At 44.3% G+C, this 23,981-nt stretch overlaps 1 protein-coding gene across 1 annotated transcript in view; it reads right to left on the reverse strand.

Annotated features, from left to right (window-relative positions):
* The window catches only part of FAM222B (family with sequence similarity 222 member B), a 267,662-nt gene that overhangs the window by 81,018 nt on the left and 162,663 nt on the right, over positions 1–23,981 (reverse strand). The gene's annotated exons all lie outside the window — the stretch shown is intronic.

Genomic DNA, 23,981 nt, shown 5'->3' on the forward strand with positions numbered 1-23,981 from the left:
CAGAACTATCCCAACACTTCATAATGAGCTCCTTCAGCTTCTTATACTCATCTGTTTTTATTGCTTCCATCCATTCCTCCTGACTGTTAACAAATTCACTATCAATATTTACAACTAGATCCTCTAAAATTTCCACACAAGAGTCATCCACAATTGGCATCCTGGAAAGACAGTGAGCAATGACGTTTTTGTTTCCCCATACATACTCAACTACAAAGTTATAATCTAACACAGACAGTAACCACCTAGATATGCGAGGAGTCACACTCCCGTCTAGTCCATGTCCACCTTTAAAGATATGGACCAAAGGTTTATGATCAGTCTTGACCACAAAAGGTATCCCCCCCATAAGTAATACCTAAAATGTGCCATCCCCCAGCAACACGCCAAGGCTTCTTTTTCTATAGTAGAATACGTTTTATCTGCCCCTTGTAATCTGCGTGAGGCAAATCCAAAAATTGTTTCGTATCCATCAGACACTTGTAACAATACACCTCCAATTCCAACATTGCTCGCATCAGTGACCAATACGGATTTCTTTTTAGTATCAAAGTGACCTAGTGACTGAGCACTGGAAAGACACATTTTTACTTTTTTAAATGCATGGTCACATTCAGAATCCCACTCAAATACGGCCCCTTTCTTTAACAAAAGTCTCATTGATTCTACTAAGTCAGCAAACTTTGGAACAAATTTCGAACAGTACTCTATGAGACCTAAAAAGGACTTCAAGCTCATCTTTATTAGTTGGACAAGGTGCGTCTTTGACAGCTTTCACAATACTACTTTTTGGTTTGATTCCATTTGCTGATATTCGATGGCCCAAATAGTTAGCTTCACTTAACCTCAATTTACATTCTTTCTTTTTTGATTGTCAACCCACATTTAGAAATCCTTTCTAGAACTTCTTCTATAAGTTTGTCATGTTCCTCAAAAGATCTCCCTACAATCATTATATCATCTTGAAAACACAATACTCTTTCCATTCCTTTGAACATATCCTGCATGACTCGCTGAAATACAGCAGAAGCCGATGCTAATCCAAAAGGCATTCTACAATACCTAAATGCACCCAACGGTGTCACAAATGAAGTTAAATGACGTGATTCCGTTATGCAAATTTATCTGATGATGGGCTGAGGACATGTCTAATACACTAAAAACACACCCCCCACCTATCATATTCCACATTTCACCAATGTTCGGTAAGGGTCATCTATCCACCCAGATGTTTCTATTAAGATCTCTTAAGTCGATGCATAGACTGATTTTATTATCATCCTTTGGAGCAACGACAATCAGAGATAACCACTCCGATGATTCTATCGGCTCTATGACCTTTGCTTCCAACAGTTTCTCTAATTCCTTACAAAGTGGTTCTCTCATCATATACGGTATTGCTCTGACTTTATGTACTATAGCTTTGGCATTTTTCTTTAGAATAATGCGATGGGCAAACCCTTTCAACATCCCTAAATCATCAGAATAAACTCGAGAATATTTCTCCATTAGTGCCTTTCCCCATCCCTTGTCCTGAACAACATTTTCTGATACATTTTCTACATTTGGTTCAACCACCATAACTGGTTCTACAGCATTAGGATTGAGTATAATTTTCAGATCTTTCTGGTGTCGCCACCCTAGTAGATCTGATCCCTCCTGTGTTACATATACTCTTCCGTAAACTCCGTTATTCTTAAAGATAATATTCATCCATTGCATTCCTAAAATATTAATTTTAGATCCACCATACCCAACTGCTCTTACATAAGCTTCTAGTAATTCCTTCATTTTTCCCTCCATGTTTCCTTGGAAAGTTTCCTTTGAAAGAAGAATAAATAGACTGCCAGAATATGCCAACACTCTTACTGTTCTCTTTCCTAATCTCATCTCACAATGTGGTTTCTCCAACTTTTCTGTACTCTCTTTTCTTAGATTTATACAGTGCTATCCACATTCTCCACCAAGACAGAATCACAGTTTTCTAAAATTTTCTCCCCTTGACACATATGTAACTCCACTCCATCTACGGTTAGAAACAATTCATCACCCTCTTCATCGTTGTTTTCTACTTCCTTTCTACAAATGTTAGAGAAACATTTGATTACTTCCTTTTGATCTACATGCTTTTTCCAGGTGACCTTTTTTTCCACAAGCTCTACACGTAGCATTCCTTGCTCCACAAGCAAAACTTGAACTCACATGGCCAGGGCAACCACACCTGTAACAAATAACGGGACGTTTATCTCCAATTTTTATGGCTACATTCCCATTACTTTTATTAGTTACTTTTTTGAATATTTCCCTCTTTACTTCTTTGACTTCCGTAGGAACTTCCTTCCCACTAACCACCATTGGACTTTCACTTGTACTCTTTCCTTTATCAATCTCTTTAATCCAATGATCAGTGTTCTCCATGCTTCTAGCAATTTGAATGGCCTGTTCTAACGTTGGATCTTTAGATAATAACTTTTCTCTAATCCCTTAGTTGTTGGTGCATCTTACAATTTGATCCCTTATTAAGGAATTGCATAAACCCTGAAATTCACAAGTAACAGCTAAGCCACGTAAGGACGCTACATAGGACAATTTTTTCATCGTTTTTCTGCACTCTGCAAAAAAATGTATGTCTTTCAAAAACAATATTCACTTTTGGAGTGAAATGTTTCTCTAACATTTGTAATGACATTTCATAAATATTCACTGGTTGACCATCCCCCATTCCCAAAGATATTTCAGATATTTCGTGGCCAAAATTTGTAGTAATCAGGAAAAATGGATCCAATATAAGCTTGAAGTAACTTTATTGGAATTACAAATATAGCTGCAACAACCTTCAGCATACAGTCTGATACTGGTTACATTTAGAATCTCAGCTGTGATGCAGTTCTATTACATCACAGCTACATCATAGCATTCCAGATATTGCCACATACTCCGCATATGTTATGTGAAATAACACTCCGGATGGAGGGAGACATACCAAGAAAAGTGAAAGCACTCTTTTGGGAGCGACTTTCAAAGGGTTATGATATACTTCTAGCAGAACAAGACTGGCCACCAGAAGTTGTCAGGGAGTACCCACATGGCAAAGACATCATTATGCCAGCCTTCTCCAACGATGTTCCAGTACACTTAAAATATACTTATGCCAGGAAATGGGCAGTGGCCCAAGCCCCAACATTATACAAAAATCATGTAGAATGGGATGAGGACTCACCTCACCATAAGATCCAGTTAAAAAAATCAACCAACTACACAAAGGCAGTATCCAATTAAGCAAGAAGCTAAAAAACAAGTCAGGGAGATCTTAGATCAACTTGAATACCATGGGGTGATTGAAACATGCACCTCATCAATGAACAATCCTTTGTTTCCTGTTTCCAAACCAGACAATACATATTGTCTAGTTTTGGATTACAGACACCTAAACTCTTGTTGTAAAGCATTTGCAGTGCAAAATGCACACAGTACAGCATTAATGAATAACATTGTGCATAGAAAGTACAAAACCACATTAGACATTTGAAATGGTTTGTTTTGTCAAAATATTGCACCTGAAAGTAGATATTTGACCGCTTTCTCAATACTGGGGACCCAGAGTCAATTTTGTCGACTCAGGGGTTCAAAAACAGCCCGGGGTTATTCTCAGCAAGAGTAAAAGAGTTGGTACAAATTTATGATAACGAGGCAGTGTCATATGTCGATGATATATATCTGACAAACGATGACCTGGACAGACACTTGAACAGTGTGAACACCATTATATTGGGCTTCGCCTCAGAGGGTTACAAATTCAACTTTAAAAAGTCCAGAATTGCCCATCTCAACGTCCTTTTCGTTGGATATGAACTATCAGGTGAAGGAAAAAGCCTGGCTGCCAACTTTTTAGAAAAGTGTGCGCTGCTCCAACCTCCATAAACGCTGAAAAACTTAGTCTATTCTAGGTTTCCTACATTTTGGAAGAACATACATTCTAAACTACGCAGAGAGGGTTAAACCTCCTTACGAATTAATCAAACCTGATTTCAAAGCCACAACTTGGACACAAGAACACACAGAAATTCTGCGTTCACTTCAACAGACATGTTAGCAACAAAACACTTGCAAACACTCGTAAACGTACGCAACTTAGTGATCCGAATCATTCCGGGTCAATGCGGATTCAGCTACTTAACTTTTAACGAAGGTGAAAAAGTACCAATTGCAAACAAATCACATTTGTATACGCAAGCAGAAATGAAATTTACATCAACAGAAGAAATTCTGACAGCAGTTCAAACTGCTGTAGCAAAAGAAAGAGCCCTAGCACAGAGGAAACGCATTTTGGTCGTGACTCCTGTACCGGCCTTAGAGGCAGTTACTAAAGCTAGCATTCCGAATGCAAAAGCTTTACATCCAAGATGGATACAATGGGTTAATTCTCTTGCTGCAACTGATGTTGAATAGGTTTTTGATCCTTACTTGAAAACGAATAGTTTCTTACCTGTCGGTGTAGTTTTGCAGCTTGAAGATCTTTCTGGATTCACTATGCTGTGCATTATTCCGCGATCTTGTGGTTGGGTCCGGATTCGTAGTCTTTTCTTTGTTTTTTTTTTTTTTCGTAGCCCAGGTGGGCGTCGACGTACACCATTTGGTGCACCTCCCGTGACGTCGTCGTGCTTCCTGCGGAAGTCCCACCTTTGGGGCGCCATCTTCGGGTTCTTTTTTCCTTTCCTCTTTTTTTTTTTTTTTTAAACCCTAGGCGATTGATTAATCCTTCTTGTTCCTTTATCTGTATGTTTGTATTTCTTTGATCTTTTCCATTTTTACCCCCTCTTCCTCCAGCCTCATCTTCCTGGCGGAGGTGGGTGGGTTCGCTAGTGAATCCAGAAAGATCTTCAAGCTGCAAAACTACACCGACAGGTAAGAAACTATTCGTTTTGCAGCGTGAATCTTTCTGGATTCACTATGCTGTGCATCGATTTTGTAGCGGTTTTCCTAGTTCTGTGGCGGCTGGGTGGTAGATGAGCGTTGGTCGTTGAAAATGTGCTGAAGCACCTTCTGCCCAACCTGTGCTTCCTTGTTCATCTGAATGTCCACGCAGTAGTGTTTCGTGAACGTGTGCACAGATGCCCAAGTTGCCGCGAGGCATATGTCCTGGATGGGCGTGTTCGCCAGGAAGGCCACGGTGGCCCCTTTCTTCCTTGTGGAGTGAGCCTGCGGCCCCTCCGCTAGCTCCTGTCCAGCCTGTTTGTGGCAGAATTGAATAGTGAGGGCAATCCACCTTGCGATGGTGCCCTTAGTCACTGGTCTACCTATGAAGCTAGTAGCAAAGGACACAAACAGCTGTTTCGACTTCCTGAGTTCCTTGGTTCTCTCAATGTAGTGCATCACCGCTCTTCTGGCATCGAGGGTGTGCAGTGCCTTTTCTGCGTTTGTAGTCGGGTTTTGGAAGAAACTTGGTATCTGGATAGCCTGATTTATGTGGAACGCCGACACTACCTTTGGCATGAAGTGTGGGTCCGTTCTCAGGACTATTCTATCTTTGTGAATCTGAATGTAGGGTTCCTGCAGCGTTAGCGCTTGAAGCTCGCTCACCCTGCGTAGTGAGGTTATTGCCACCAGGAAGGCTGTTTTCATAGTCAACATCTGCAGTGTGGCCTTGTGAATGGGTTCAAACGGTGCCCTCATGAGCTCCGTCAGGACCACATTCAGATTCCATGCCGGCGGCGGCAACCTTTTCGGGGGGGCCATCCTTTTGGCTCCTTCCATGAATCTCCTCACCACCTGCGAGCTGAAGAAACTTCCACCTTTTTCACCTCTGGTGTAGGCCACGATGGCCGCTAGGTGTACCCTTAGTGAGCTCGAGCAGAGGTTACTCTTTAGAAGGTGTGTGAGGTACCTCAGTACTGTTGAGTCTCTTGTCATTCTGTTTTGCAGGCCCTTTTTCCGGCACCACACAGTGAACCTCTTCCATTTTGCGCTGTAGCATTTTCGTGTAGTTGGTTTCCTCGCCTCCCGTAGCACTCGCATCGTGCTCGGCGGCAATCTTAGGTGCGCGAACTCTATGTCTTCAGGAGCCATGCCGCCAGGTTGAGGGTCTCTGGCTCTGGGTGCAGGACCTCTCCGTTTTGCATTGAGAGCAGGTCCTTCCTCCTCTCGAACCTGTATGGGTCGCCTTGTGCCATTTCTTGAATTTGTGAGAACCATGTCTGCCTCGCCCACTGCGGAGCCACCAGGATCAGGGTCATGTTGCTGGTTCTGCACTTCTCGAGCACTCTGTGCAACAGGGGTATCGGTGGAAAGGCGTAGGCAAATGTCCTCGACCAGCTTATCCATAGGGCATTTCCCTCGGATTGCTGATCTGGTTGCCTGGACGCGAAGCTTTGGCATTTTGCATTGTGGCGTGTTGCAAAAAGGTCTATTGTGGGAGTCCCCCATCTCCGGAAGAGTTTCTCCGTTTCCTGGCCATTGAGCTCCCACTCGTGTGATGCTGAGGTCTGCCTGCTTAGCCAGTCTGCCTCTACATTGTCCTTCCCCGGTAGGTGAATTGCCAGTAGATCTATCCTGAGAGGTATGGCCCATCTCCAAATCTCCTGAGCTAGGGATGAGAGCGGGAACGACTGTGTCCCCCCTTGTTTGTTGATGTAGAACATCGCCGTGGTGTTGTCTGTTTGGACCAACACCTTCTTGTTGAACAGGTGCCTCTGGAATGCCTTCAGGGCTAGCAGGATTGTTTTCAACTCGAGGTAGTTGATATGGCGGACCGCATCTGCTGGGGCCCATAGACCCCTCACTCTGAGGTTGTCCATGTGCGTTCCCCATCCCTTCTGCGATGCGTCCGTGGTAATGGTCACTGTTGGGATTGGTGGTGTCAGGCTTCTCCCTGCTGTTATGTTGCCTCTGTTCCACCAAGTTATCTCCTCCTGCACTGCGTGCGTAACAACCACTAGATCCTCCCAGCTTCCCTTTGCTTGTGACCATTGTTGTTGTAGCCATTCCTGGAATGGTCTCATGTGCAGGCGTACATTCGGCACCAGCTGGATACAGGACGCCATCATCCCCATCATTTTGCTCACAGCCCTCACTGTCAGAGCTCGCCCCTTCTGGTAGAGCTTCGCCTCCTTCAGTAGAGCCTCTGTCCTCCTCTCGCTGGGCACTACTGTACTGTTGCGGAAGTTGATCTTTGCCCCCAGGAAAATCTTCACCTGCTCTGGTTCCATCGAAGATTTTCCCCAGTGGATCGAGAATCCCAGATTTGTGAGGGTGTCTGTTACGCGTTTTGCGTGCCTCTCGCACTTTCCGCGTGAGTTTGCCTTGACCAGCCAGTCGTCCAAGTAGGGGTAGACATGTATTCCCTGCCTTCGTAGGTGCGCCGCTACCGCCGACAGGCATTTTGTAAAGACCCTTGGTGCTGATTTTAATCCGAAGGCCAGGGTCGTGAACTGGTAGTGTTCTTGTTCGATGTTGAATCTCAGAAGGCCCTTGTGCCTTCTGTTTATTGGGATGTGAAGGTAGGCATCCTTGAGGTCCACGGTGACCATGAAGTCCCCTTCTTTTATCTGTGGCAGAACCTCCTGCAGTGAAGTCATTTTGAACCTTTGCGTTCTGATGAACTTGTTTAGGTAACGGAGGTCTAGTATGGGTCTGAGGTCTCCGTCTACCTTCGGGACCACGAAGTAGTTTGAGTAGACCCCTTTGTTGCGTTCTCTGAACGGCACTGTCTCTATGGCTCCCTTTTGCAGGAGTTTCCGCGTTTCTTCTCTGAGTATTGCCAGTTCTTGGGCCGATCTCAGTCTTCCCCTTGGTTTCCTGTTTGGAGGTCTTTTCTCCAAATCTACGCAGTAGCCGTACTGCACAACGTTCCGTATCCACTTGTCTGTGGTTATACGCCGCCACTCCTGAAGGTAGAACCTCAGTCTTCCGCCTACTGGTGTCGTATGCTCGTAGGCTCTTGAATTTTCTCTTCCCCCTGATGACACTTTTTTGCGCCTCACCCTTGGGGTCCTGACGAGGGTAGGCGTCCTCTTGCGTGCTGAGTCACTTTGTCGAGGGCTGTTCGCCCCCTCTCCTCCTTTGGCCACGTCCGTTCCCTCTCCCGCGAAAGGACTGGCCCCGAGGTTGATATTGCCAGTTTTGCTTCTGTTGACCTTGTCCGTGACCTTCACCCTGCTGACCTTGTTGGAACGCCTGGTGCGACGTCCCCTGCTGGCTTCCTCCCCTACCGTAGGGTCTTCTCGAGGGATTTCCTCGCCTCATTCCCCTCAGCTGTAGGGCCCCCATGGACCTCGCCGTCTCGTTTTCTTTTTTCAGCTGGGTGAGCTTGTCGTCCACTGTTGCTCCGAACAGTGTCTCTCCATTGAAGGGGGTGCCAAGGATGTTGTTCTGCACTTCCGGTTTGAATCCCGAGATTCTTAGCCATGCATGCCTCCTCTCTGTGACCCCTATGGCCATGAGTCTTGCTGAAGTCTCTGCCCCATCCAACGCCGTCTTTATACAGGAGTTGGCGATGTTTTTGCCTTCATCTATCAGGTGAGAGGCTCTCTGCCGGAATTCTTCTGGGAGGTGCTTTACTAACTCCCCCATCTCATCCCAGTGCTGGTACTGGTGTCTATTGAGGAGTGCATTTGAATTCGCCATGCGCCAGTGCATTGCGGCGTTCCTCTCGACCTTTCTTCCTGTGAGGTCAATCCTCCTGCTCTCCTTATCCGGGGGTGGCCCCGAAGTTGCTGGTACGTTGGCCCTTCTCCTGGCCGTGGAGGCTATGATGGAGTCCGCGGTCACGCTACCCTTGATGTAAGGGGGTCCAGGGAGGAGTGCTTATATTTCTTCTCTGTCCTGGGCGTGATCGACCGGCAGGTTGCAGGTTCCTTGAAGGCTTCTCTCCCCTGATTCATCACGCTTTGTAGCATGGGGAGGAACTGGCTCCTTGTCTGGATGGGGAGCAGTGTCTCGACGAGAAAATCGGCTTTCGGTTTCTCCTCGTCGAGTTTGACGCCGAAGGCCATTGCTGCGCTCCTGACCACCATATTGTAGACCCCGATGTCGTCGGGTGGCGAAGGCCTCGAAGGGTACGTGTCCACGGGCTCCTCCGGGTTTTCGGTGTCGAGATCGTGCCATTCGACGTCGTTGCTGGTAGATGCTGCCGATTCGTAGAACGACCGTTGGTCTTCTTCCTCGGCTTCTCCCTCATAATAGGGCTCTTCTTCCTCTTCGAGTTCCCTTGTCAGCCCTTCGGCGTCGAACTCGTCTTCGACCTCCTCGACGTCCGCTGATGGAACCGTTGGAATCTTGAATTCCTTCATTCTGGCGTCGAACTCCTTCTTTCTTTGAAGGATGTTCTCCATTTCGGCCTCGAGCCGCCTCTTCTTCTTCTCCATCTCGGAGATGCTTTCGGCGTCGACCGCGGGTCTTTTCGATGAACCTTGCGTCGACGTCGAACGTTCTTTCTGCGTCGATCGGCCCGTTTCATGGGATGATTTCGACGACCCTTGCCTTTCGGCGTCTTTCGGCACCGGGGAGTCCTTATCTAAGGATCCGCTCGGCCTCTTGTCCGTGGTTCCCCCTTTGGACGTCGAAGTTTTCGGCGCCGGGGCTCCCTTCGTGGACTCAGATTTTCTCGAGTCACCCTCGTGTTGTCGAGGTACTTTTTGTTTTGCGCTCGACGATTCTCTTACCTCGTCTTCTTTTTTCTTGTCGGTCTCTACGACCGTGAAGTTTTCGGCTGTCTCGGCGACGTTGTCCTCGTCGTCTGAGGAGAGGCCCAGAGCGTAGAGCGTCGGGGGCTTCCCCTTGCCGTCCATGCTGGCGTTGGCCCTTCTCTGCCGCTCTCTCACCCTGAGTGTCTTCGGCGCGAGGGCTGAGCAGGCGTTGCAGTCGATACTCTGGTGATCGACCGGTAGGCAGAGGTTGCAGACCGGATGCTGGTCTCTCTGCGCGAACTTGTGGTGGCAGTTTGGGCAGAACTTGAATGGCGTCTTGTCCATTGCGCTCAGGGTCTCTGAGCGTGCATTCTCCAAGGCCGTCGAAGAAAAGGGCGCTGGTCCTCCTTTCTTCGCGCTCCTGATGAAATCTTTTCCTTTCCTGATATCTTCTAGTGTTTCTATCGACGAAACTCGCTTTTCTTCCTTCTTCCTTCGAGTGTAATTCTGGAGCTTCCCGATGACGATCCAGACCCAACGGCGGAAAAAAGAATCTGAAGATGGCGCCCCAAAGGTGGGACTTCCGCAGGAAGCACGACGACGTCACGGGAGGTGCACCAAATGGTGTACGTCGACGCCCACCTGGGCTACGAAAAAAAAAAAAAAAAAACAAAGAAAAGACTACGAATCCGGACCCAACCACAAGATCGCGGAATAATGCACAGCATAGTGAATCCAGAAAGATTCACGCTGCAAAACACAAGCATTCCTGCAATACGAACACAAATATCCTCTCCCTACTGAAATTCTCCCTCTTGATTAGAACGAACTTATAATTTATACTGACGGATCTGCAAAACCCGCTACGTAGAGTAAACAAGCTTACAGTGCAGCATGCGCGATCGTTAACGGTCGTATGCGCGATGGCAAATTCAGACCAATGGCCACAAAAACGCAATCTCTAGGCGATTGTACAGCTCAGCGAGCTGAACTACAAGCATTCAAGATGGCACTTGAAAACATGGATCACAAATTCCCCACTCTCCGTGTGCGATTCTTTTTACTATGTTCAATCTTACAATGAATATTTACGGAATTGGCTTAAAAATGGTTTCAAAGATGTAAAAGGTGGCACAATCAAGCATAAAATGCTTTGGGAACAAGTAGTTCAGTTGCGAAACGGACTACAAAACACTCACGTGATACACACGCTGAGTCATCAACGTGATGGCGTTCACGTTGATGGGAATTCATTGGCTGATGAAGCCGCAAAAGGTGCTGTGCAAACAGCTTCCGTAGCTGCAATCACTCGTTCAAAAACTAAAATAGACAGTGAAATAATGCTGACTGTCAATGCTTCAAGCAAAGGCAGCAGTGCAGCATTACCAAAAAACTTTCCACTCAAATACTCATATATAATTGATGCGAACAATGTTCCGTTTGCTCGAATCCCTGGAGTGGGGGATAGGGTGATACAAAAATGGAACATAGATTAGGACTAATCCTAGCAGCACATGAAGGGATCGCCTCTGCCCATGCAGGTGTTTCCGCCACAGTATCGTTATTAACACAGATACTGGTGGCCAGGCATTAGGAAACAGACCAGGAATTATGTTTTGGAATGTGAAATATGCCAGAAGATGATAGTCTCAACTGTGAAACGTCCTGCGCAGACGCCCCTGTTAATTTCAGATAAACCATTAGCATGTGTTTACCTGGACCACTGCGGCCCCTTACAAAGGGATGGTAACTATAAATATATTATGGTCGCAGTGGATTCGTGTTCTAGGTTCCTATGGATGTGGCCTCAGCGCTCAGCTGACACTCAAACTGTTATAAAAGATTTGCAAGTCTTTATCAACACATACGCAATTGGCATACTACATTCTGACCAGGGCCTTTCGTTTAGCTCTCGAGCTTACAAAGAAGCCATGGCCAGTTTGGGCGTAGTATTGCGGTATTCTTCTCCATTCCATCCTGAGGGAAATTCTGTTGTGGAAAGAAAACCGGGACATAAAGCAGTCTATAACAGCTAGGGTATTAGGTTTGGGTGATGAGTGGGTCAAACACCTTTATGGGGTCCAGCGCGCACTTAAACTTGCCAAGAAGTTCTCTAGGGGGTGTCACTCCATATGAAGTTCTATTTTGGAACTAGAATGTTGGTACCGGATACGCAAGGCATAGTGATGGAAAATAAGAAATTTGATATCAAAGATCGTTTGGCTGTTTTACAGGACTTAAATGAACTAAGAACGAAACAAAGCATTGTGCTCCAGAAGCCAACCATTAATGGGGAAAAACCGGCCGTCCCAGCAAGGCCTGTCTGGATCCCAAAGCTTGTTGATATAGTCAGAGAAAATATCGCGGACAAGAAGGAATTTGTGCCTTCTTATAGACAACCAGTACCTGTCCTAGCAATCCACGGATCAAGACCAGTACTACTACCGCCCCTTGCTGATAAAAAGGAGAAAAGATTTGTGTCCATCGACCTGATCAAACCACACTATGTGGCCTATACTAAGCAGTAGGCCAAGTGGACTCCACCAATGTAGCAGACGCACTCCTCTAGCTACAATCCAAGAGGTTCAAACTGAGAGACTCCTCACCTTTGAAGATTCTACAGTGAGAAATGAAGGACTAAGCATCAAAGCTATGGAACTCGCCCCTCTTGAAACCCAAATAACAGTTCGCCCTGATACACCCGTCTACAACGAAGTAACAAGTGATCAAGTGGTTCCAGCGAATTCAACAAATCCTGATGCAATTCCAACTATTGACAGGACTGCCTCTGGCTATTTCATGAACTTTGATACGTTTTCTGAGGATCCCAGCGAACCTGAAACGACGCCAGCACAAAGAACAAGCAACAGACTTTTTTCATCTCCTGAAAAAGACTTATCTGGTTTCACCATGGAATGAACTATGGATTGTTTTGGGAATATTATTCTTTCTACTTTGGTTAGCTCTGGCAATAACTCTGGGTATGCTGATAAATGGAAGATATATTCAAATGGACACAGCAAGTAAAAGAGTGAACTTACTTCTCCAGCCACACAAATCATCCCATCGTGAAGCAAGAGACTTGTCAGCAGTGAACATCACTGCCATTCCTATACCAGATGGTATAGTTTGGGACAGAACTGAATATGACATTTTTGGCCCGTCGGAGCTTTTGAAGATTCCACTTTTATTTAAGATTTCATTAAGTGACTTTATTACCTCTAGTAACATTTCTGATGATTGGGACTTCGATACTGTTAAGAACATGATGTCTGATTTAGAGATGTCTACAGTATTCACAAATCATGAATATTTAGAAGGTTCATCAGACTATGAACAAATGTGTTATAACAACTATGGTTATTTCTTGCAACACCTAGAAATGTATTTATGTATAACCAATGGGAACATTGTCCTACCCCTCCAAAGGGTAGTTCGAAAACTTTTGCAATGAAATTTCCATATTTTTCAGGCTACAATTTGTCTAATCCAGAAAAGTTTTACTTTAAAAATGTGAACAAGACAGGAACTAAAAATATGTTAACCAATACGAAACAGATTTATTCTGCAGCCTTTATTGCCCAACTGTCTAGACAGGGTTTCGACTTTTGGAAAGACAACATTGAGACAAAATCTGTCTGGGGTACAAAAGATTGGCAAGTATAGGGGGTAGAAACTTTGTTTAGAGCCTGTATCATCCCTGAGCAAATTATGTTTTTGAATGACACTGTCCAACAAACGTCTTTCCTTGGATTAGCCAAGATCAGAGACATGAACACACCAACCGTACCTATACCTGCAAGAAATAGCACTACACGGGGGGAGGTCGACATACATAATATTTTGCATCACAAAAGATCAGATCCAGAATGAAAACAATGGTTGCTCTGGCCCACAGACACGAATAACTGTCCAGATCGATTCCTGAACAAAACACAGGGTTTCCCTATTAATAGGCCAGGCCCACGCTATGTTCAAAGACAGCATCCAGGGGTAGTAACAACATACAGTGTAGGGAAACTTTGCCTCGATTGGCTACAGAAAGCTACACTGAAGGATGTAAAACAACACTTAACTTTACTTCAAGAAGGCGCAGACCTTAGGGAATTCTTGCTAGGACCAAGAAAACCCGCGTCGAAAACGTTTCATATATGCCGGTATCTACGCTGCTTATAATGAAGCATGGAAGGTCACCCAAGCAGAGACTGCAGAACGAATACGAGAAATTGATAGTATTCATTTAGAGAAAACTCTCTCTGTAGTAGACAATGGGTTAACGACTGTCGTCCAGAATATATTCATTGGACAGCATTGTGTCTTCTGTCGTAGACATCATGGAAAAGGACTTGGTCATGTTGCAACATGGTCAGTCTCAGCTACGTTCTATCATGCTATTGGGCTGGACGCTACAAATCTTGCGTGCAGACTATGTGCCTTGGCGTTTAATTAACACTGCGTTACTGTTTTTAGAATTCAATCTCACTGATAAACAGATCAGACTGGCATAAAGGGGAGCAGACTACACTATGCTGAGCATTGAAAAACTGGAAAAATTACCATTCACAGTGGCAGAAAAACCAGCTACTGAATGGCTCATACATGGTAAAATTACTCTGGCTGTTACAACTTTCCATTTTCAGTATTGTATAAAACATATACCAGTAGGCAAATATGAAAGGTTGGGTGAAGGATACATCAAGACATCCTGGGATTTACCTTACACACATAGATGTTGGAGTGGGAAACGTGAAGTATTTCTTAGCGGTGAAAACTGTGAACACGCACTAAGCGGTTCTCTCCTTTGTCAGGGTATTAACTTACACAGGGCCTGGGATGGTTCCACTACAAACTTATCCTGTCACCTGCAAGGTTCACCAGCTGCAGGGATTAATCCAATTCTTGGCCAACTTTCTAACGGGAGTTACATTATGTTGAATGATCACAGCTGCTGTGGCATGTTGCCAGGTATTCCATATCTAGTTACGGTTACATCCAGGGTCACTTGTTGTATGCAAGTCTTGTTTCCACAAATAGACACAGTCAGGGAGTCGCCTTTATGGCCTTCACTGAACATTTCTTCTATACGAATTGATACTCTAAGCAGAATGAAAGCCATTCTTTTACAGAAAACAGTGCCACTGACCTCGGACAAAGAAACCAATGATCTGCAAGTCGCAAGGACTTCTGCTGAGATACATACCCTTTTGTATACAAACTGCCCTGTACATTTCTCAGAAATGTTAGGTTGTATCTTAAACATGTCTCATACGAGCGGTATTATACATGTATTTAAGAATGTATGTGCAGGACTGTTAGCACCTTTTCAAGCAGTCCTCAGCATATTTCCAAACTTCGTGCACTCTGTGTTTGGCGGACAGCCGCTCCTTTTAGCACTCGTTGCAGGGATCCTATTTTTTCTCCTACTGCTACGATATGGCAAGCGAAATCACTAGCGTCACTCCAGGCACCATAGAGAGAGCTCTATTGGAGATGAAGTGTCGTGAGCGCATCGTTCAAATTTTGGGTTTATCTCTTCTACGAGAATTAAACACCACATGGTTTCTGTCATTCAGACCAATCTGGCAAGATTGCATTTTACCTGTTCTACGCTGCCTGCCCTGCGGTGAAGAATGCGTGCTAGACATCTGTCTAACACTCCCATCAGGCATACCTACGGATATTAATACTCTGCTGGACCCGGTAACGGCCCATGCTCTGTGTTGCCCCCAGCGTCTACCAATCTTGATGACGTCATTCATTGAGATCTCAGACGCAAATTGCTGCTGCTGAGGTTCGAGAAGAAACATCAGGCAGGCAGGTAACATCCGATTCGAACATTGCTGATGCAACCAATGCTGAAGGTGATAGTTCACATCTATGTGCAGTTAACCTTCTAAACTAGGTATTCCAACTTTCACCTACAAACGGTAGACGACTTTTTGTCTACAGGATTAGATAATTTCATGTTTTCTCCAGGCCCACACTTTTGATTCCGGCACACAGTGTTCCGATGAGACTCTGAATTTAACCTTCATTCTTTTCAGACAGGGGACTAACTTTGGAACTTTTTTCCTACGATTAATTTATTTTTCTAAAAAACAATTTCTTCATTTTTTGGCATAGCAATCTGCTTATAGTAGAACTATTCATAGAGAACATAAGTCTTTGAAAATCTTCCAGGCACATTATGCCACATTATGCAACCTTGTCACATCAACAATTGATTTGTGTTAACCGGATATGAAATGGTTTCGGCCCCTTTTTCTTCTGTATTAACGAGCCATTTCATCATGTGTATATATTTCTGATTTGATTATTTTTAGCATTTCCAATGCACACATATGCTTAGAATGAAATATTGCTTTTAATATGTACAGCACCTTATGCATAGCAATGGTTTTGTAATGCATTTTTAAGACATATGTTTTTGGATATGTTTTAGCATGTTTTAGATAATAATGCGATACTCTCTTTTAGATATGTTTAGTATGTTTGGGATTTAGTAAATGTTGTTCATACGAAACTGGAGTGGTTGTTGTGTGTAGATTTAGATTCCGTATATAGTTATCCCAATTTATGCCCTTATATAGGTACAATTCATATTGCCCTTATTTAGGAATAGAAAATCCAGCCCTTATTTAGGCATTGTCCATGCTACCCAAATACAGGCATGGTCTCCTACATCCGTCAATCCACGTCACATCGAGTTCTTGGAAAACCAGACTCTTAAGCCTTTAGGAATTTCCCTTGCTTGGATATTGATTTCTTCAAGAACTCATTTAGTATGCATGAACATCTATTCCTTAGGGGTTCATTCATGACGTTCCGATGCCTGACTTTTACGTCAATACAGGCATTCCTAAACACCTTCAAGGTATAAATATACCTGCACTTGCCCTGGCAAACCACGGTTCCAGTACGGTCCAGTTCGACTGCCTACTTGTGGTTCGCCACAGCAAGTTCGGAAGGAGATCGCTTTCCCGCCTGATGCACTGACCAGACGCGGTCATCCTCCTCGCAGTGAATTCAGCTCCAGTGTTTCCGACTCCCCTTGCGGGGTGTTCGATATCGAGTCCCGGAAAGAGATTCCAACCTCACACATTCTAAGGTATGGAGCAGACTAGAACTTACAAAATCTTTTGCCAACTCTTGGCAAAACTAAAACTATAGCTAGCTATACTTTAGAAAACAGGACCTACTTCTTACCTCGTACTACACTTGGGTTAAGTACACTGGGGTAGAACTATTTGGAAGCATCAGATGAGTATTCACATTTTAGCCTGTTATTTATGTATGTATTTTATGAATATATGTCATAGCTACAAACCATGCTATTGCAGTATTATTCTATCTTACTGCTAACTCTGTACGTATTGTACTTCGCATCCTGTCTTACGATTGTAGCAGTTCATATCTCTTGCATGAGAAACAAGACTGTTCAATAAACCTTTTTTATTGAAACGCCCGTCTCACTATTTCTGTGCAACAATGTAAAAATGAAGCATGCACGATTGACTGAGTGAAATGTATCTATTGTTTCCACGGTTCTGAGATTGTTCCGACTCTAAGGGAAACAAAGTTATGTTATGTTTATGCGGTTGTGAGAAACTAATCCCTTCATGTATATTCGAGAAGTTTCTAGTGACCTCTGAGTTAGCTGGCACACACAAGTAATTAAGTTTAATGTACTCGATAGAGACATACTGACCTCAGTCCTATGTCAAAACTATAGTGTATATTATTCCAATGCGCAGAGCCTATCAGGGATATAGGAACTACACTACAGTGGCGGGCATGTCTTCAACAGCCAGTCACGGTAGGGGAAAACTGGTATTCTACCAACCTCCTAAGGTGGGCAGCGACCACAGCCATCGCTTTTGTGAACACCAGAGGGGCGCTGGTAAAGCGAAAGTGAAGCAAAGCAAACTGAAATGCTTCTGGATGACAGCCGACTGCAGGTAGCATCTGTGGTACTGCAATAGGAGCACATGAAAGTATGCTTCCTGCAAGTCCAAGAAGGGTATCAGGGCTCCCGCATCCAGGCCAGACAGAACTTGAACCAGAGTGAGCATCTTGAATTAGACCTTCCACAGGAAGGCACTCGGAGAACAAAGCTCTAAAACATGACAAGGACTCAAGCCTTCGCCGACATGAGGAAATAGCAGGAGTAACAACCCATTCCGATCTCCAAAGGCGGCAGCCTCTTGATACCATCTTTGGACAGTAGAGCTTGCACCTCTACAGTAAAATGGACAGATGCTCCTCTTTCAGCCACTCAGATGTGGGCGAAGCAGTGGTGAGTCAGAGAGAAACAGAGGGCACAGCCCTGCTGGACGATTAGGCGGATCCATCTGTTGGTGTGATGGACTGCCACTCAGAAAGAAAATGTTAACTCCGGTCTCTAAAAGGGTGGTGTGTACCGCTATGGTCAAACTAAAGTGGCCTGGAAGATGATGCCACAGAGGGACAGGTGGAAATCAGTGTCCATTGTGACCTGCATATAGTCTGACTGAACTCCAGTCACAGAAGGGCTGAAGTGGCTACATTGGGGGCCGGGGGTAGAGGTGGATGCCTGGCACAATCTAAATGTCAAACCTCTACTACATCCGGAAGGACCGAAACTTATGAGGGAATTCTCTGATAGGGGTTGAAAGGCAAAAAGAACATACCATAGCCCAGCTTTCCTTGAAGAGCTCTCTGGTGGAATCAGCTACTTTGCCAATAAAGGCAGGATCCATCAAAATGGATATCAATGATGGATGCATGCACATCTCCAGAGAAGCCTGTAGCTCATTCACATGTGACAACAAAGCACCACATTAGTGCGGACTGCTCATGCCAAACAATCCTAAGTGTTCAGGCCAGCCTGCATTAAATATTTTTGTTTATAGCCCGAATTCTCTATTTGACTGTATCCTCTTCGCACACCTATTGGCAAGATCCCGCTGACCATGCCCAGAAAACATGCATTGAACGTTCCTAGTAGACAACTGGCATTGACAGACCTCAAGAGTACGCTGGCTTAAGGACATTAATTTCCTGAATGGCTCATTCCTTTTAGATTCCCTGCCCTGGGAGGATCGTGAGGACTCATTAAGATTTACTTTGCTGATGGAAGCTTGAACTACCAACTTATCACGTGTGGGATGTTGCATAAGAAAATCAGTATCACCAGGCATGGGTCTGTGGCGTTTGGGCACTTATCTGTTCACTGCTGGGCAAGACCAAAGTTTAGACTAAGGTCTCAAAATAGTGTCAAAAAGGCTTCATTATTGAGTAAGGGCTCACAAGAAGATGGCCCAGGCTGAAGAATTTCAATAAGCACATCTGATTAAACCTCAATACAAAGAAGTTGTAAATCCAGGGCCTTAGCACCATGCCTGATAACTACTGCAATGGAAGCACTCTGTTCCATTGGTGGCCCAAGTAGGGAAATCAATCCTGTATCAGGGAAAGTATCCAGCCCACTGGCTTCCTGCAAATTCATGTATAAACGGTTATAAGGGGGCGGGGGGGGTGGGGGGGGTGGGGGGGGTAAATCATCCCCATCATCTGCAAGCGTTACGTTCTGTTATTTATAAAGCATATGGCTGTAAGGCAGGCCCATCACGGTTAGAATAACTAGGTCTTCAACTGCTTGCAGAAACTTTCATTAGATGTACAAAGCTACAAACAATAGGGAAAGGAGCTCCTGAGTTTAGGCTTAAGGTTTTTAAAGGAGCGACCTCCTTGTCTTACCAAATTGACTTGTGGGATTACCTCTAAATTCTGGTTAATTGCGCGGAGAGAACAATTGAGAAGGTAAGGATGCACTAAATTTCTTAAATGCTGGTGTCCTCTCGGACTCCTGGCTTTATGCATAAAGCATAGTGCTTTAAACCTAGTACGCTTAGACAAGTTGCCCAATAAAGGTTCCAAAGCTGGGTAGAAATGGATACATGCTTCAGAACATGACAGAGATAATGAGCTGTAGCGTTCTGAATAATTTAAAGGCCTCTCCAGAAATGACTTAGAAGCCCCCCAGATAAAGTACATTGCATAATCTAGGCAAGAAATGATGAGTACTTGGACAATTTAGAATTGGGTGGAAATAGAGAAGCGCCAAACAATCTTCCCGAGACATCTGAGAAGGCTGAAACGGCCATGTTTTTGGTAGTTCATTAGAAGCTTCCTATCCAGCCATAGTCCAAGGTCTTTAACAGCCTGTTTCAGTGTAGGTAGTGGTCCCAGATCTCCAGCCACCATCACAGGTCCTAAAAATGAGGCTGGTTTCCCATAAGCAGGACTTCTGATTTACTACCATTACGTTTTAGGCAGTTTATTCCCTATCCATTGAGCCACTGCAATAAGGTAGGGTCTATTATTGGGCAATCTGTTGTCCTCAACGGCTGATAAGGCTATAATCTGCAGGTCATTAGCATAAGAAAATAAAGTAAGACCATGAGCCTCTACAAGGTCCCCAACGGGCATACATATATGTACATGGGTCTGACAGGGGATCTTTGTGGGACCCTGAAATGCAACTGCCCTACATTGAAAGGATGTTTTGAAATAACTATATAATGATCATGCAAAAAGTCGCAGAACCACTGAAGGGCCTTACCGTGGATCCTGCTTTCCGCAAGTCTCTCATGAAGTACAGAATGGGAGACTGCTTTCCCTCCTGTGTCCAAGATTTTTCTGATATTCTCTGTAACCCCAAGGAGAACGGATTCTGCACTGTGAAGTACAGATGGTTGAAAATGTATGTGATTTTCAAGATTCTTCACCAATATAGGCAAAAGCGAGATCGGCCAATAGTTTTCAAGCTTAGATACATCTAAGGAAGGCTTTTTAAGCTGAGGCACAATCAGAGCATGTTTCCACATTGAGGGGACAATGGCATTCACAATGGACACATTAAAAGGACTGATCAAACAGGAGAAATAATGGGACTGCACAGTATATGACTTCATAGTGGCACCAGGTCAGTAGAGGAACTAGACTTTGAGGCACTCACAAGAGCCTCACAATTTGATTGATAAGACTAAAAGTAGATCGTATTGGCTCAAGACAAGTAATTGAAGCAATAGACGCATCCTCCTCTGTCAGACCATCAAAGAAGGCATAGATGTCAGCTCGCTTCCGATATAACCCACTTCCCAAAAAAAATAAAATCAGGAAATTAATTACATTTCACTTGGAGGTTACGGAGTTTGCAGAGTCAAGTGAGCAGGATCCAGCAGAGACTTGACTATTTTAGTGGAGAATTTGGTTGTGTGGACTCTCTTAACAAGGAATGAGGAGACTATATCAGTGTCCGGACCATCGCACTACTTCATCTATCCATACCCCGCCCCACACACTGTGGGACAGGTCAACAAACTTAACCACCTTTAAGAAGCCACGAAGAACCTCCGGTTTCTGTGGCAGCAAGACTGCATGTGAGGAACTTGAGGCCCACCAAGTGCAGCCAGCCTGGGCCGCATGCAGTGACTTCACCTTAACCAGCTGCTGCTCCAGAACTGTGGAGGGGGCGCTGTCAGGAACTCCGGTCACTCTGAGTCTTCTGATTTCGAGCAAGTCTGCCCCGTGGGAACTTGTTTGCTAGCTAGCACTTTGGCACTGGAATAATTTTGTCTTTAAAGATAAAGACAGATTGAGAGTGGGACTCTTGGAACTATTAGTGGGGCTTACCCTGGTTGCTGCGGATAGTGGTTTGGGCATAATCACTTATCTTTCGAACGAGGCAGGAGCGGGGCACGGGGAACTGCCTAGAAAAACACTAGAACCCTGACTTATTTTCCTTTGTGTTAGTAGCTGAAAAATAAAATCCTTCTTCCATAAAAGTGAGTATTTGGCTGGACAATTTAATGCTGCTACTGTACATATTTTGAGTTGAGAGCCTGTGTTCACCAGTTGTATCTACCTTTCGCCCTCCCGAACTCGCCAGGGAGCCTTGGACTGCTCAACCCATGCTATTTCTAAGAGTCAAGTGCTGAAAGGGTACTTGGCCCAGTTGCTCAGGAACCATAGTAGGTCTGGCCCCAGGACATCAGGAGTAAAAAAAAAAAACTCAGCTCCACCTTTCCTCTTTCAAGGGTCAACCAAAGAGGGAGCACTGTGCACCACCTCTATGTGGTGCAGTTAGTACCCCTCCCAATAGCTCCTTTACCTCTGCACCCATATCAGTAATATGCCACAGGCGCTGATGAAGTTCACTCATTTTCATGGGACCGACACCCCCATGCAAATGAGGGAATGCCCCCTTGAGATAAGACCCGATGTGCGTTGACGCAAAGTGGGCCATGCAAGCATCTGTGGCCACTTCCATAAAATAAAAATAAAATGCCCTGGGGAGCATAGCAAGTGGCACATACATCTGTTGAACCCCTAGTGTAATAATGCTCCAGGTGTTATGCTGCTAACGTAGCTGCAGTATTATAGCTCATGGACATATTTCAAAGGGTTTTTGGACCTCAGCCCAGCAATGGTTGTTTGTATTTACCCTCATCTTCCAAATACTTATGAACAAAATACTTTTGCATTTAGAAAAAAAATCAAATGAAAAGGGAAAAACAGATAAAATGTTCACGCTCCCACACTTTATTCATGAAAGAAATCAGTGTCTCCTTTAGCAGAGCAAAGAACAGGGATATGCAGTTAAACTAAATAACGACCAGTTGGAAGAAAATGGTCTTGTTACTTCAATAAAAAGCTCTGCAAAGTGACAACAAGTTGATCTTAAAATAAGTTATGTGAAATCCTACTCATAGAGTACAGAAAAATGAACTGAAATATTAACTATCAACGTGCAGCATTCTGGGGCTATAGAGCTACTTACCTATCCTGAGCAATCAGAAACTTTTTTCTTTGTGTAAGAATTTTATGCTTATGGAATCCTGGTGGGATTATTTTACGGCGAACATAGAAATGGAAATAAATGTGCTTTGAATAATAATTGCTTTTTGTAATTGGAGAAAATGTTGCTCTATTGAATGTGTTCAGGGATAATGCACATAACTGTGCACGTATAATAATGTACAAGACAAGAAGTAGATCAGCTGATGTCAAACACTGCAGCATAGCTTGCTGAGTAAATGTAGCCGAGAGTTAAAAGGCGTGAAAGTACTAGGACCCAGCAAACTTCAGAGAAGAACCTAGCTAAAAATCGAATAACATGAGGCTAATTAAGTGCTCCCCACTTTTTTTTTTTTTTTTTTTAAATCAAAACTTCAAACCTGTGCTGCACAGAACAAATCATTTCAGGCTTACTTGAAGGATTTCATGAGTTTCCCCTCTAAGTGATACACAAGAGTCTATAAGGCGCCCATTTTAGAACAGAGTTCCCATCTACTTGAGAAAAAAATCTATCTGAAGATTGTTAGCTTTTGGAGGGGATTTTTTTTAGTGAGTATACACTTACCTGCAAAATTAATCGCAGTCACTAACCTGGTGGCAACATCCCAGCCTCCGAAGCCACAACTTCACAAATTCATTAGTACTTTAAGACGTGTGGCAAAAGGTTAGACTACAACCAAATAAAAACGTGCACAAAGAAAATCTACAGACCATGGCTGATGATGAGAAAGAAGAAAACAAGCATTTGCAATGCAATAGGTCTCGCATTTACGCGAGTTTGAGCTATTGACATTGTAAACGACTATGCCTTTTATTTTGGTTTTGAAAACAAAAATAAAAGCCATTACCATTTGCAATGTCAATAGCTCAAACGTGCGTAAATGCGAGACCTATTGCATTGCAAATGCTTGTTTACTATTTTTAGTAGAAGGTTTTAAACGTATGTAGGACTTTGAGTTGGGATTGTTTTGGGTCTGGGTCGGGAGAATTTGAAACATCGAAATTGTATAATCTACACATAGTGGTGGAAGTACACAGCTGTGTGTTTAGGTTACTCAAATTGTCGTTTTTTCTTTTTTTTTTAATAAGAAATAGAAATGTGTGTAATATTTCCATACGAATATATTTCTTCGAAATAGTTTTGTTGAACCTGAAAGCGGGGCTGGTTGGGGCTGCTGTTAGGAATGTTCCCTAGTGAGTGGGTTGTGGCCTAGTCGGTATTTCCTGTTGTTCACCTTTCTTTTGTGGTTGGGGGGGGAGGGGTGGGGGGGGGGGGTGAGGTGTTGTCATGGCACTCGCCAAGCTCAAGCACTTTATTGAGGGGAGGGAGGGAACCTCTCCTCTTTAGATGTAGCCCCCCCCCCGCTGTGTTGTGCAAGCCGCGCACTATGCAATTCTGCCTGCTTCGCTCGCTGTGGACCCTCTGTGTGCTCTTGTGCAACCAGTTGCGTTTTATTGTTTTACTGAACTTACAGGGGTCGCTGGCGCTGGATGCCCACGTCACTCCTTTCAACATTT

The sequence above is a fragment of the Triturus cristatus genome, chromosome 3_2, assembly GCF_964204655.1.
Source record: "Triturus cristatus chromosome 3_2, aTriCri1.1, whole genome shotgun sequence".
NCBI lineage: Eukaryota > Metazoa > Chordata > Amphibia > Caudata > Salamandridae > Triturus > Triturus cristatus.